The following is a 14,699-nucleotide window of genomic DNA, read 5'->3' as shown; positions in this document are numbered from 1 at the left end:
TTCGAAGCCAAGATAAGCTGACGACCAAGCTGAAAGCGGCACTCCCGACAGACCCGTGGTTCAACAACAACAAGGACATCCTAACGATGAACGATGGCTTAGCCTGGAAGGGGTCCAAACTGTACGTCCCTGTGGGGATGAGGATGCAAGTTCTACAGCAGAGTCATGATGCAAAACTAGGAGGCCACTTTGGATTCCTAAAAATGCTCCACCTCGTCAGGCGTCAATTTTGGTGGCCAAAGATGAAATCGGAGGTGGAAGATTATGTAAAAAGCTGTGCTACTTGCGCCATGATGAAAACTCGGCCAGGGAAGCCCCCGGATTACTACAATGAGTGGCCAGCGCTAGCTGATGATGGGAAGAGATTGCAATGGACTTCATCGTTGAGCTCCCAGACAGCAGCAGGAATAGAGTAATCTGGACAGTTATTGATTTGTTTTCCAAGCAAGCGCATTTCATTGCTTGCTCAGGGCTGCCATCCGCAAAGAAATTAGCGAAAATGTTTGTGAAACACATTTATCACCTGCATGGGGTGCCAGAAAGAATTATTTCAGATCGCGAAGTTCAGTTCACCGCCATGTTCTGGAGAGAGTTCCTGAGATCAGTTGGGTCCACACAGGGACTCAAATCAGCATTTCATCCCAGCACGAATGGGGCAGCGGAGAGGGCCAATGCAATGGTGGAACAATACATCCGATGTTATCAGCAAGACTTGCTACCCTTCGCCAAAGTGGCGTACAACATTGTGGTCCACAGCAGTACTGGTTTAACTCCTTTCCAGATTACCAGTGGCATGGAATGCATTCCCATGCCTGAGCTGCCTAAAGAACCTCCCTCCTCCATGTCTCTGAATGGACACACTAAAGAAGGGATGGGAAAATACGAAGAAAGCTCTAGCAGATGTGGCAGAAGCCTACAAGAAGCAAGCTGATAAACATCGCTCCCTCCAACCCCCCTTCCATGTGGGGTACAAAGTTTTTGTATCTACCAAATACATAAGATTAAGAATGCCTAGTGAGAAATTAGGTCCAAAATTTCTAGGTCCTTTCCCAATAGAAAAGATAATTAACCCAGTTACAGTTCGACTCAGCCTACCCAGAATTCTAGGGAAAATTTAACCGGTATTCCATTGTAGCTTGTTGAAACCAGTAATGGGGTCTAGCATAAGACCATCCACCCAAGCTCCCCCTCCTCCTGTAGTGGTAGAAGGGGAAACACATTATGAGGTGAAAAAAATCGTAGATTCCAGGCTGTATAGAGGTCACTTATAGTATTTAGTGCATTGGAAGGGGTACCCTTTGTCTGAAGCTACTTGGGTGAAAAGTTGGGATCTAAAAGCGGATAAATTAGTGAAACAATTCCATGAGAAGTTGCCTGATAAGCCAAAGGGTCCCCCTGGGGGAGGCAGAGGTGGTTAATGGTGTTATGGTAACTTTTATGTTATTTTTCTTTTCCAGAAAATGTTTCCCTTTTAAAGAGAGGCCGCCTGTCAGGCCTGCAGCGGTTCCTTTAAGAATCTTTGGCCTGCCACACTCTCTCTGTCTAGCTTCATCTTTAGTATGCCTTTTCATTAAGGGGGGGGGGATAGCAAGGGGTAGAATGTGTTGTTTTCAAAACAAAAAATTCCTTTCTAGAAGCTCAAGGTTATTCTTTGTCTCCGCACCTCGACACCTGACTGGAACCAGCAGGGTGGAGATGCCAGCATGGAAGAAGAAGATTGGACCATGTGATGGATTGGTGGGTTTGGGGCAAGATCATGAACTTTCAACTGGGTGGGAATCCCAGGTAACTTCCAGAATTGGGATTCCCACAGATGTGCCAACATGTCTGTGTTATTAAATTGGAACTTTAGAGATAGCTCTGGCATGGACTCTGATTTAATTCTGCATGATATTTGGAACGCTGACAGACACATAGGCGTAGACCCCCATCTTTTTTTCCCCCTGAAAAGGACAGGTGTGGCGACCCTAGATCTAGCCGGTTGAATGAACCCACGTTTTAAGTTCTTTTCAATATACACTCTCATCTCTTTGAGTTCCTGTGGGGTCATGGAATACATCTTGGGCTTTGTGAGGACAGCCCCGGGGAGGGTCTCTATTCTACAATCAATAGGGTGGTGGGGAGGCAAGGTGCCACACTCCCTTTCACTGAAAACCTCCCTCAAGTCCATCTACACCTCAGGGTATTCTAGCTCTCCTGTGGTCTTCAAAGGCACTGACCCAAATGGAGCCACCACCTTGCCCTCTACCCAACCTGAACCTGGACCTGGACCTGGACCTGGACCCAGAACCCGGTGTTGCTCCCCATTTGAGAGGGAGTTGGGGCCCAGGCCTATCCGCAGGTGTTTGCATCCACTGGCCCACCAAATAGCTGGGCCCCACCTATCTAACAACACTAAGCCGAGTACTATTTCCTAGGTAATGTTTGGCACCACCACGAACCACAGGGCTTCTCTATGGGTACCTATCTCCAAGATCAATTTCTTAGTAATGTGAGTAGCTGGCTGTCCCCCCAGCAGCGAACCATCCATGTGTTCAAACCAGATGGGCCAGAACAGCTCCTGGAGGGACACCCCTAAACCATATCAACCAACACAGCACACTCCTGCTGCTTTACCACCTCCACCACTACCAGGATCACAAACAGCCTGATGGGTTTATTCACCATTGGGTCCAACTCCCCATCCTCCTCACTACTACTCATCGCTGGGGCCTCCACCAGATCAACCACAGCGATGCCCAGAGTCACCGGTGGCGTTTGCCGCATCCCCTGTAACGTCTCACGTGGGGCCTTCATAGTTTTCCAGGCTGTCCGTCGCTTGGCACCAGGAGTCCCGGCGAACTCCTTTGGGGCAATTGCAGGGGACTCTGCTGCTCGGTGACCTGGCTTCCCACAATGGAAACATGTTAGTGGAAGCTTGGCTGGTAGACCTGACTCCGGTAATGCCACAAGCAAGGCTTTCACTGTCGTTGGCTGGACATTGGCTGGGGCTGACATAGGCTGGACCCCTGTGGTAGAACCTGTATTCCAGGAGGGGGGCTTTTGGCCCTGGGTGCCCCACTCCCTTCTCAACCAGTCATCCCGGAACTCGACGTCCAGCTCCGTGGTTGCCTGGAACCATGCCTGAAAATGGTGAGGCAATCTGCAACACATACAGACCTGCCTTAAGGCTCGGTCGAGGCCTCCCTTGAAATGGTGCACTATCAAACATTCAGCCCATCCACATACCTTGCCCGCTAGTCAGTGAAAGTCTCAAATATAGTCTTGTCAGGTTCCGAAGTGTTAAGGAAAATAGCCAAACACAGTTATGGTTTGAAAATGCAGTTTATCTCCTCCAGCACAAACTGACCATCAAAGCACTAAGGCAATGAATAAATTGTCAGAGCCGACATCCTGTGCTCCCCACCACCTTTTATACTTTATTTGGTATTTAGGCTAAACCCCACCCCCATCACCTCGTGACCCAGAGTAATAACCACCCGGCAATCAGTCATGGATTGTTCTCAGTCAGTTATCAGTCATGGAGTGTTCTCAGTGGAAACCACCTGGCAGTCAGTCATGAAGAGTTATGGAGAGTTCTCAGCTGGATTCCTTGTGGAGGAGGGAGATCTCCAGCTGGTAAGCATGATTCTTGGCAGCTCCCACAGCTTCTCCCGCCTAAATGGCAGCTGTGGGACTGTGGGCTCACCGGAGCTGACAGAAAGGTAATGAGTCCAAGAAGCGGACCACGGAGATAGCACCTGAGGAGATAAAAACTACAGTCAGTTAGGAGGTGAAGGAACACCCCCCCCCCCCCCCCGGTTTTGTGGGATGTCTGCAGTGGAACCTCGCTACCAGGCGGGGCACCCTACAGTCCTTACTATGAACCAATGATGCCTCCGACAGGGGATAACTTTTCCATAGAACAAGGTATTGTAACCGCCCTCTGTGCCACCTGGTATCTAGTATATCTTGCACTTTGTAGTGCTGTTCCCTGTCTACAGTGACTGGGGCTGGCAGCCATAACGGGTCTCTTCTGATATCAGATGCCTGAATTGATTGGATCAGGCTGCAGTGGAAGACTGGATGTGTTTTCCCCAATGGGGGGGAAGCCTTAGCTGCACTGTGACTGGGTCCTGGTGGTATCTTCGAACCTTTCCTGCAGTGCTGCCAGGAACCGACCAATGTTCCCAAGTTCCACAGCATGATCCCTGTACAAATCAGCCACCCAGTCAGCAACCTCTTCATCCATCACTGCCATCACAGCCATCACCATGTCCCACTGCGATGTGTACATATGGCTGTAACGATCCATGTGATTTAACACCTGGCCTAAGAAGAGAGCCACCCTTCCCGGGCTACCGTCAAATGTAAACTGTATTGCCAGTGGGTCCCAGCATCCCATCACCCTGGTCCCATAACCAGCTGGAGACCCCCTCTGGGTAAGAAGAGGGTGGGGTGCATAGCTCTCTCCCGCCGCTCAACTCCCGCAGGTGTCCCAGGAAGCTTGGGGTACCCCTAGTCTGGGCTACTGATCTCCTACTCTTGGAGCCCCATGGGCACCATACCATTCTGGACTGGTTATCCTGGATTGTCCAACGACTCCCTCTGCCTTTCGGGTCCATGTTACAGGGACTCTGCCACAATATCTCTCCAACCACTGCCACGTCCATTATCTCAGAAGCCCACTGCCCCAAATAATTCCTGCAGCACCTGTATGGTTTGGCTGCCCACCGTGGTGGAGTAACTCCAATCATCGTCTGATATGCACCTTTCACACCATTGGGCAAAATGGGTTCCAGAAGGGGTGAGCAGGGGAGCATGGGGTGGAAGGCCTTTGTGGTCCTGAACCCCTGGCGAGCCCAGACACCAATCCCCTGCCATTCCTGCATGGGCCTGCCCCACATCAGCCTCTAGAGGTTCTGCTGTAGGCTTCCATGCAACTGAGTGGTCCTTAGGCCTTGCATCCAATGGTGCCTCTCCTGCTGGCCCTGACACATCCTCCAGCACAGTTGTATCAGTTGCCACGGCTGACTCCTCCAAGTCCGCAGCCTCCAACCCAAGCACTGTACCTTCAGCCATGGTGTAAGCTCTGGTGAGAGCTCTGACAAAACTGTCAGGTTCCGAAGGGTTAAGGAAAACAGCCAAAAACAGAGACGGTTTGAAAATGTAGTTTATCTTCCTCCGGCATGAACTGACCAACAAAGCACTAAGACAATGAATAAATAGTCAGAGCTGACATCCTGTGCTCCTCACCACCTTTTATAATTTATTTGGTAACTAGGTTAAACCCCACCCCTGTGCGCACGCAGCCATCACCTCATGACCTAGAGTGAAAACCACCCGGCAATCAGTCATGGATTGTTCTCAGTCAGTTATCAGTTATGGGGAGTTCTCACTGGAAATCACCCAGCAGTCATTCATGTAGAGTTATGGAGAGTTCTCAACTGGATTGCTTGTGGAGGAGGGAGATCTCCAGCTGGTAAGCATGATTCTTGGCAGCTCCCTCAGCTCCCCCCACCCCAATGACAGCTCCGGGTCTGTGGGCTCGCCACAGCTGACATTTACATTTTTTTTATTCATAAAGTTTTTTATTTTTCATTTTCATAACATATAATCGTATGTATACTATAACATAGCCAACATCGCATTGTATTATTAAATGTTTATATCAATTCATCTTACCATCAACTCCTCAAAAGAAAAAAAAACCCAGTTATTGGCTCTTCTGCTCTCCATACACTATATTTATACGTTCACTTTCTTCTCCCTCTCTCATCCCCCTCCCTACCTCCTTTCTTCTCTCTGTCCTCCTTCCCTTCTCTACTTCCCCTTCCTCTCTCCTACTCCTCTCTCCCCTTTCCACTCCTCATTTCTCTCCTCCTCTTCCCCCCTCCTACCCTCTCTCCTATCCCTCTCTCCTTCCCTTACCTCTCTCCTTTTCTTCCCACTCTTCATCTCGTTTGCTTGGTGTATTTCAGCTTCTGAGCAAGCTCCATTTTATGTTGATGGTATTAATAGTTCCTTTTCAATATACATATTTAATTTTAAACATATAGAGTAAAAATAGAACAAAGAAGTATACATATATAGTCATTGTACTTTTAAACCCACCCCCCGCCTAATTTTGGTTGAGATATAGATCTGGTTACAGTTCCCAGCTATTCTCATCATTATCTTTATATAATTATACATCCTTACGCACCCCCAGTTTGTGATTCTGCCTTTAAGTCTCAATAGTTTCCCATTATAAGTGTATTTCATGTTTCCTCTCCAATTTTTCCATGTCTTGGATTAGGTTACCTTTTGTTGTCTATGAATGGCAAACCTCGCTGTTCAATATTCATTTCAATTCCCTTAATCTATTGTATACTATAGCAAATGGTAAACATCTCACTTTATTTCATCATCTTAAAAGTTCTATGTGTATCCATGTTTCATATATTTAACCCATGCTTAGTTATCTTTCTGTTGTCGTTTCCAGTCAATTTGCCACTCAGTTTAATTATCATATATAAAAGTGAATAGCAAACCTCTGCTTTACAACCTCCCCATGTCAGTTTCATATTTATCCACATTCCATATATTTTGGCCTTTGTTTAGTTGTCTTTCCATTATTATATTCAGCCAGTTAGCAACTCCATTTTATTGTCATGTTTTTCATAACCTCCCCACATCAATATCAATATCATATTTATCCATATTCCATATATTTCAACCTTTGCTTAATTATCTTTCCATTATTACATTCAATCAATTAGCAACTCCATTTTGTTGTCATATTTAGAAATAAAACCCTTATCTTAGTTTTATATTCTCCCAGATAAAAATTCCTGGTTATCTGATTTTTTCCTAGTAAGTATTTTGTCCCACTTCTCTGCTCCTGCTCTCTCCCTTCTCTTTGCTTCAGCACATCCACTCTCCCCAGCTTTCCCTAGGCCACCACCAAAAGGATGTTTTTTATTTCTCTTTGTTGGGGCAAAGCCTCCCCCTTCAATTTCCCTTAACCTCTTTTGTCTGCCTTTTGTTTCCCTCCGTTTCTACTCCTTCATTATCTTGCTTCCCTTGCCCCCATGCCCCCCTTCTTCTTCTTTTTTTAAACAAATTTTTATTGGTTTTTTAGTGTTTTGCAAAAGGAAAAGGTGTGGGGAAAGTTACAAATTGTGGCAGCTGCAAACTGCGGTAGGTATACGCCCCCTCCAGACTCATGGTGTACATTTGCATAGCATTCAAATATTACATAATAACATATAGTCAGTGTGGTAAATTCAAAAATAATTTCAATCAATTTGTATCATATGAATTTTCTTACTTATTTGTGTGATCTGAGCTTTCTTGATGTCGCCCCATCTCCCCCCGTTGGCAGTGCTCCGGCCCCTCCCGTGTCTTGTGTATCTACTGGGATGTCTTCTGGTTTTTCTAGGAGTAATTTATTTTTTTCCATAAAGGCCTGCGCCTCTATGGGTGTGTTAATTCTGACCCTTGTCTCCTCCCAGAATATTAACATACCTTCAGGCAGCAACCAACGAAACCACACCCCCTTCTGGTATAATTTATTCGCCAATTGCGAATAATATTTTCTTTTCTCCCTCACTTTTTTGGGGATCTGTTTCAGTATGGTTACTCTTCTTATCTTTGTATATCAGGGCTTGTCCCCTTTGTGTATTCAGAATTTCATCTCTTGTGCTTTTCCTAAGAAATTTAATGTGCACCTCCCTGGGGACATTGTGTGTTCTAGCATATGTGGAGTTCACTCTATAGACCAGGTCTATTTCCCACCCCATCTGTTGTTTTTCTTTCTGGGTATACTCAGCCAAGATAGTTGTCATGATGTCCCTAATGTTTTCATCATCTGTCTCCATCACATTCTGAAATCTAAGATAAAAGGACATTCTCTCAAACTCTATTTTCATTTGTTGGGTGTCAAGCTCTTTGTTTCCCTTTTGCAGGCCCTCCACCCCCCCCCCCCATCTCAGCCGCCCCCTGCTCCAAGAGATCCAATCTCTGTGAATTCTTATCAATTTTTTCCTGGTTCCCTCTAATTTCTTCTTTCATCTCCTTCAGCTGTTTCTTAATTTCCTCTTGTCCCTGTAGAATTTGTTGAAACATTTGATGAAATTCCAAGTCCGTAGCTTTAACTTGTTTAAAAGCTGTCAATGTTGATTGTGTGCTCGGACTTGAAGTTGCAGATGTCGGGGCAGAGGCAGCAAAGCCGGACTTTCCAGGAGGTGGTCTTTTAGATGTCATTGTTAGTAATAAAGAGTCCAGTCAGTATAGAGAAGAATCAGTCAGAGTGGTAGAGCAGCCAAGAGAGTTCGGGGGGGTAGAGAGACCAGGCACAAGGGAACTCTCTAATCACCCTGGCAAGGAACAGACGTTTTTCACTCCAGAAAGTTCAAAAGCAAACAATCCACAAGAGAAGTATCCAAATAACACGGAGACAAAGACCGGAAGCCTGAAGCTAAAAGGTGGAGTCAAGTTCAGCTTTCATGAAGACAACGGAAGTGTGCCATCTTGCCCTGCCAACTTCGAGTACTGAGGCAACAAATAAAGTTTTCAGAATTCAAAGTTCCCAAAGATCACATTTTCTTGAAAGGTTTGCCCCCCTTCTTCTTTGAATTCCTCTTTAGATATCTGCTTCTCTGGGTACAGAATTCTATTTAGGCTTGATTTTATTGATTTTAGTGATTTATGCATATTTTTTATAATTTCACGCAATTCTTCACATTCCCAGCTTTCCATGATGTCCAGTTCCAAAGTCAGAATTAGCTATACAGTTCAAAGTTCTGGTCCACCTTAAATTTGTTCACATCCACTGCTATAGGGGAGAATGGTGGGAGCCATCTTGGTCTTTTGTTCTTCCTTCATATCCAGTTCCAAGATTGCAGTTAGTTGTACAAAGTCTTATTTTAAGGTTTGGTCCACCTTAAATGTAGGACCGGAAGTGAAGCCGGGGCCATCTTAATCTTTGCAGTAAAATAAAAAGACGAAGGAGGGAAGAAAAAAGAGAGAAGAATTGTTTTTTTACATTATTAGAAGCTTTCTGTGCATCCAAAAACAACAATGCCATTTGTTTCCCGGGGTGTGCTTCATAATATTCTAGTGCATTCAATAGAATCCGCATATTGTCTCTAATCTGTCTCTTGGGTAAAAAAAAACATTTTGATCTGAGTGTATAAATTCACTTAACAGTTTTGTAAGTCTTTCCACCATTATCAATGCAAAGATTTTGTAATCCACATTTAATAAGGAAATTGGTCTGTAGTTCTTTATTTGTTGCAAGTCTGTATCTTCTTTTGGGATAAGAGTTATATAGGCCTCCGACCAAGAGTCCGGTATCTTTGCTTTCAACAACAACTCATTAAATACTTCTAGCATGATATTGCTTAACACATCTTGCAGTGTTTTGTAGAATTCCGCTGGCAAGCCATCCAGGCCTGGTGTTTTCCCTTTTTTTGTCTTTTTATTGCTTCCATTACTTCCATCATTGTTATTCTCTCTTCCAGTGCCTTTTTAATTTTTTCTGGACTCTTAGGTGTTTTCGCCTTCTCTAAACACTGTTTTATCTTTTCCTCTGCTATTATCTCCTGCTGATATAGTTCCTTATAATAATTTTCCACTATTTTTTTCCTTTTCTTTCTTTTGGTAGCAAACATTTCCTTCTTGGTCTAATAATTGATTTATTAAAAAACATTCTTTCTCTTTTTTCATCTTATATGCCAACCAGTGTCCTGGTTTGTTTGCATTTTCAAAGAAATTTTGTCTTGTTGCCTTTACTTTATTTGCCACATCTTCATTTTCCATTAAATTCACTATATGGTTTTGTAGGTCCATCAAATTTTTAATTTTAGCATTTTGTGGGTTTCTTTGTAGTTCTATTTCCAGTCTCCTATGCTCCTCCTCTATCTTCTTTCGTATTTGTCTGTTCTTTTTGTTTCTTTTTCCTAGGTAGGTCATTACTAATCCTCTAATATATGCTTTGCTGGTATCCCACACATTCTGTAGAGATGTATCCTCCTTTCTATTCTCTTTAAAGAAAAAGTTCAGTTCTTTTTCCATATATTGCTGAAATTCTTTTTCATTTAATAAATTTTGATTTAATGTCCATCTCATCTTTTCCCCTGACCTTTCCATGTCATTATTATTGGGTTGTGGTCTGCCCATAAGCTCGTTTCTATGTCAATCTTTTGTGTTTTAGCAATTAAATCTATTGTCATCTGAATCATGTCTATTCTCGACCACAACATGTGTCTATTTGAGTAAAATGCATATTGTTTTTCTCTCAAATGTCTTGTTCTCCATACATCTTGTAGGCTTAGTTCATCCATCATTGTAAAGAATGTTTTAGGCAGTATTCTCCTTAACTTCTTATTTAACTTTGTAGTTTTATAATCCAACTCATTATTTACTATTGCATTAAAGTCCCCTAGTATGCATATTTCTTCATATTTATATTCTATTATCTTTTTGTGTAATTTTCTATAGAATTCTTCTTGATTCTCATTTGGCACATATATCACCACATCAATATTTTTTATTATTCATCATTATTTCCACTATCAATATTCTTCCTTCTTCATCTTCAAATATTTGCTTTGATTGTATTGACTTTTTGATAAATAGTGCCACACCTTTTTTACTTTGCTCAGCAAGTGTCGTATACAGCTTCCCCAATTTCGGATAGTCCAAATATTTTTTCTGTTGTTTTTTAATATGTACTTTTTGCAGGCATATTATATCTAATTTCAATTTCTCTAATTTGTTTAATGTCCTCTTTCTTTTTATACTCGAATTTAGTCCATTTATATCTAATGAGATTATTATTATTATTATTTCTTCTTCCATGTCTTAGTTATTTGTAGCTTTAGTTGATCTAGTCACTCTCATCTCCATTTGTTCTTTCATCTCTTTTGCTCTTGCTCCTTCTCTTAACACCCTTTCTTCTTGTTTGTTAGCTAGTTCTCCCTGTTCTTTCTCTTTCTCTTCTTGTAGTTTTGTTCCTCTTTCCTCTCTCCATCTCTCTTCTTCTTGTAATCCAAAATATTGTTCATAAAATAACTCTGCCTTCTCTATTGTCTTTGTTCCTGTCAGGTTACTAGTATCCCTTCTGGTATTAACCATCTGAAATTGACTCTATTAGGCATTTGGTCAGGAATTGATATTCTCTTCTTAGATCTCTTACCCCACCCTTCTTGGCACTTGTTTGTGGACTATTATTTCTCTAGATTTATATTTTATTGTAGCATTTCTTTCAGCCTGTAAGATCTCTGTTCTCAGTGTTTTCTTAGTGAATCTTACATGCACCTCTCTGGGTAATTTATTTCTTATAGCATATCTTGTATGGACCCTGTAAATCTCATCAATCCCACTTAACACCTTTTCCTTGCTTTCTTCCAGTCCGTCCACTAGAATGTCTGCAATTTTTTCCACTAGGTTCTCTTCCTTTTCCTCTTCAATATTTTGAAATCTAAATAATGGTCAGCCTTGTCCATCTCCCAAGAGATATTTCTGTTTTCTTAATTCTTATCTGTTGTTGTCAATCAACAGATACAAATTTCTAAAGCCTGGAGAATACTTATTGAGCTGTCTCTAATATTCCCCAATAAGCACCGATTTTGAATTTGAGCAACTTCCTTGGATTTGTATAGATAGAACTCAAGATATGACAAGTCACTTAACAACCAAAGTTACAACAGATGTCTCAAAATTACATACAACCCTGTTTCAAAGTTACAATGGCCGCAGCACCCCTGCAGTCATTTGCCCTTGCAACCAACCACAGGGATGCTTCAGCAACCCCCACCTCTTTTCCACCAATCCTACCCCACCAGCACTTGAGCCTCTTCCCCATGTTTCCTGGAAGCAGATGCCATTTTCAGCACTCCAACAATTCCTTGCAGAAATGGCAGAGCTTTCTGCCTTGATCAGCTGGCTGTTGGTAAACTGCAAATGGAATGGGATTTTCGGCTCCTACCCTTGACTGCGACTGCTTCTCCGCCAGGGTTCCACCTCCATGCATTCACCTCTAGCTTTTCTCCTCAGCTGCCATGCCCCTAGCTGTTCGCCCTGGCCAATGGGCCATGGCCCCTCCATCCCACGTGCTTTGGCGTGGCCCATTCGACAATACACTGTTTGTCCCAGGCTTTTGGCAGCCTGGGACAGTTAGCTGCCAGCCAATCACCTAGCTGCCAATGCTGGCAGCCAGAAGCCATGGTGCGATCGATCTCAGGGGTGGGGGGCTTGGGGGAGGTGCTGCAGCCAAACAGCTTTTTAGGAGAAGGAAGGGGAGGGGGTGGAAGCTCCCTGTACCTGATTGTGCCTCCCTGATAATGAACCGGAAGGGAAGAGCAGGGGTGGGGGGCAGTAAGTAAGCTGGCTTCATCCAAAGGAGTTTTTGTTTCAGGTGGGTATCCTAGCCTTAGAAGGAGAGAGGGAAGGAGGACGAGAAGGGGGAGAGCGAGAGAGAGAAAGAAAGAGAGAGAGAGAAGAGAGATAAGAAAGAAAAGACAGAAAGAAATGGGAGAGAAAGAAAGAAAGAAAGAAAGAAAGAAAGAAAGAAAGAAAGAAAGAAAGAAAGAAAGAAAGAGAAAGAATTGACATGAGTGTGTCAATCACTGGTAATCCATCAGGCCTTTGCTCTCAAATTCTCAATCTGGTCCACAATGATTGACATCCACTGTTGGAGGATGGATTGAGTAACTCACTTTAACAATGCTCTTGCTTAGCAACCAAAATTTTGGGCTCAATTGTTGTCATAAGTCAGGCATTATCTCTGCCTTCCTCTGCATGGCAGCCTTGCCTAGTAAGCTCCTTCCCTTTTCTAGGAATTTCTCCTCTGTGTTAGAGGCACTAAAATAACCCAGATGATATAAGGTCTCCTGCTTGAGCAGGGGGTTGGACTAGATGACCTCCGAGGTCCCTTCCAGCCCTGGATTGCTGTGCTTTTTCAAAGCATCCTCTGAAGCTGTGTCTAGTGCCAGGGTTTGTGGTCCTTCCTTCCTCTCCTTTTTCTCTCCCTCCCTCCCTCCCTCCCTCCCTCTATCCATCCATCCATATCTCATTCACTTTCCCTTCCCTTCCCTCTCCCTCCCTCCCTCCCTCCCTCCCTCCTTCCTTCCTTCCTTCCTCTCTCTCTCTCTCTGTCTCTCTTTCTTTCTTTCTTTCTTTCTTTCTTTCTTTCTTTCTTTCTTTCTTTCTTTCTTTCTTTCTTTCTCTTTCCTAGCCTTTTAGTTTTCTGAGAGTCCTCCCTGTCATAAACTAAGCAGCCCCTGAGCAAAGAGACACTCACACACAACCTGTGCTTGCTCTCAGGGGCTCTCCCCCCTGCCTGAGGCACCCTGTGCACCTTACCTTACCCCATTGCCTCTCTGTTCTCTGCTTGTATTTTGGCTCACTCTTGTCTCTGGGCACTGGCTAAAAGAGGTACCTAGGAAAGGAGTTCAGCCTCCCTCCATACATGTAAGGGAACTCCTCTGGTGGGGTGCAAGAATGGAGCTCAAATGTTTCTGCACCCCATCAAAGGAGTTCAGCTTTCCTCAGCAGGTAGCTTTTTCAGCCAGCCTCAGAGATGAATGAGTTCTCTTTGCAGGAGGCAGCAGCTAGCAACCTTCCCTGCTGGCTTCTGCACTGAATTTCTGGGGAAGCCAGCAGAGAAGTTTGCAAATTTGTAGGCTTATCTTTTCAGAGGTTTTACCTGTATATAAGGAACAAAAAGGGACGGGCCAGCGTGTAGCAGAGTTTAATGTTTGGCTAAAGGAGTGGTGTAAAAGGGAAGGCTTTGGTTTTATTAGTCATGAAGCCTGTAGCTGGTCCAATGAAAAACTGTACAAAAGAGATGGGTTGCACCCATCCAAGAAAGGAACTGAGTTACTCGGCATTAAATTCACAGATTTTCTTGATAAACATTTAAACTGAAGAGCGGGGACAGAGAATTAATAGATACAGAACATCTCTGTCCCCAGCAAACTAAAATTCATAGGGTTATAAATGCATGTAACATAGATGTGTGTGTGGGTAAGATTATCACTCCTGCTGTCAAGCAAAACCAAGCATGTAATAGTGATTGTCATACCATGTGCATGAATCACACAAGTGGCAAGAAAATAGGGGCAGTCAGGCATAATACAGGTTATGTAGACAGTAAACACAAGGTCAATCAAAATGGACTCAAATGTCTATATACCAATGCACAGAGTATGAGGAATAAACAGGGAGAATTAGAAATTCAAGTAAAAGAGGGCAGATATGATATTATTGCCATTACAGAAACTTGGTGGGATGAAACTGACAAATGGAACATACAGCTAGAAGGATTTAAATTATTTAAAAGAAATAGACCAAATAAAAGAGGAGGTGGAGTTGCACTATATATAAGAAATAACTATGTCTCTACAGAAATAGAGCACAACAATAATGAGAACTATCTTGAATGCATTTGGGTCAATATTAAAGGTTGTGGGGGAAATGACATTGCCATAGGTCTATACTACAGGCCACCCAACCAAGCAGAGGAAGAAGATGAACTTTTTGCTAGTCAGCTAACTAAGGTATGTAGGAAGCACACCACAATAGTAATGGGAGATTTTAACTACCCTGACATCAACTGGGAAACAAACTCTGCACCAAGTGGAAGATCCAACAGGTTCCTAACAAACCTAGCAGACAACTTTGTTTTCCAAAAAGTAGAGAAGGAAACAAGGGGATCAGCCATACTGGACTTA

The sequence above is a fragment of the Natrix helvetica genome (genome assembly GCF_964273705.1).
Source record: "Natrix helvetica genome assembly, chromosome: W".
Taxonomy (NCBI): Eukaryota; Metazoa; Chordata; class Lepidosauria; order Squamata; family Natricidae; genus Natrix; species Natrix helvetica.
This window is presented reverse-complemented; position numbering follows the sequence as displayed.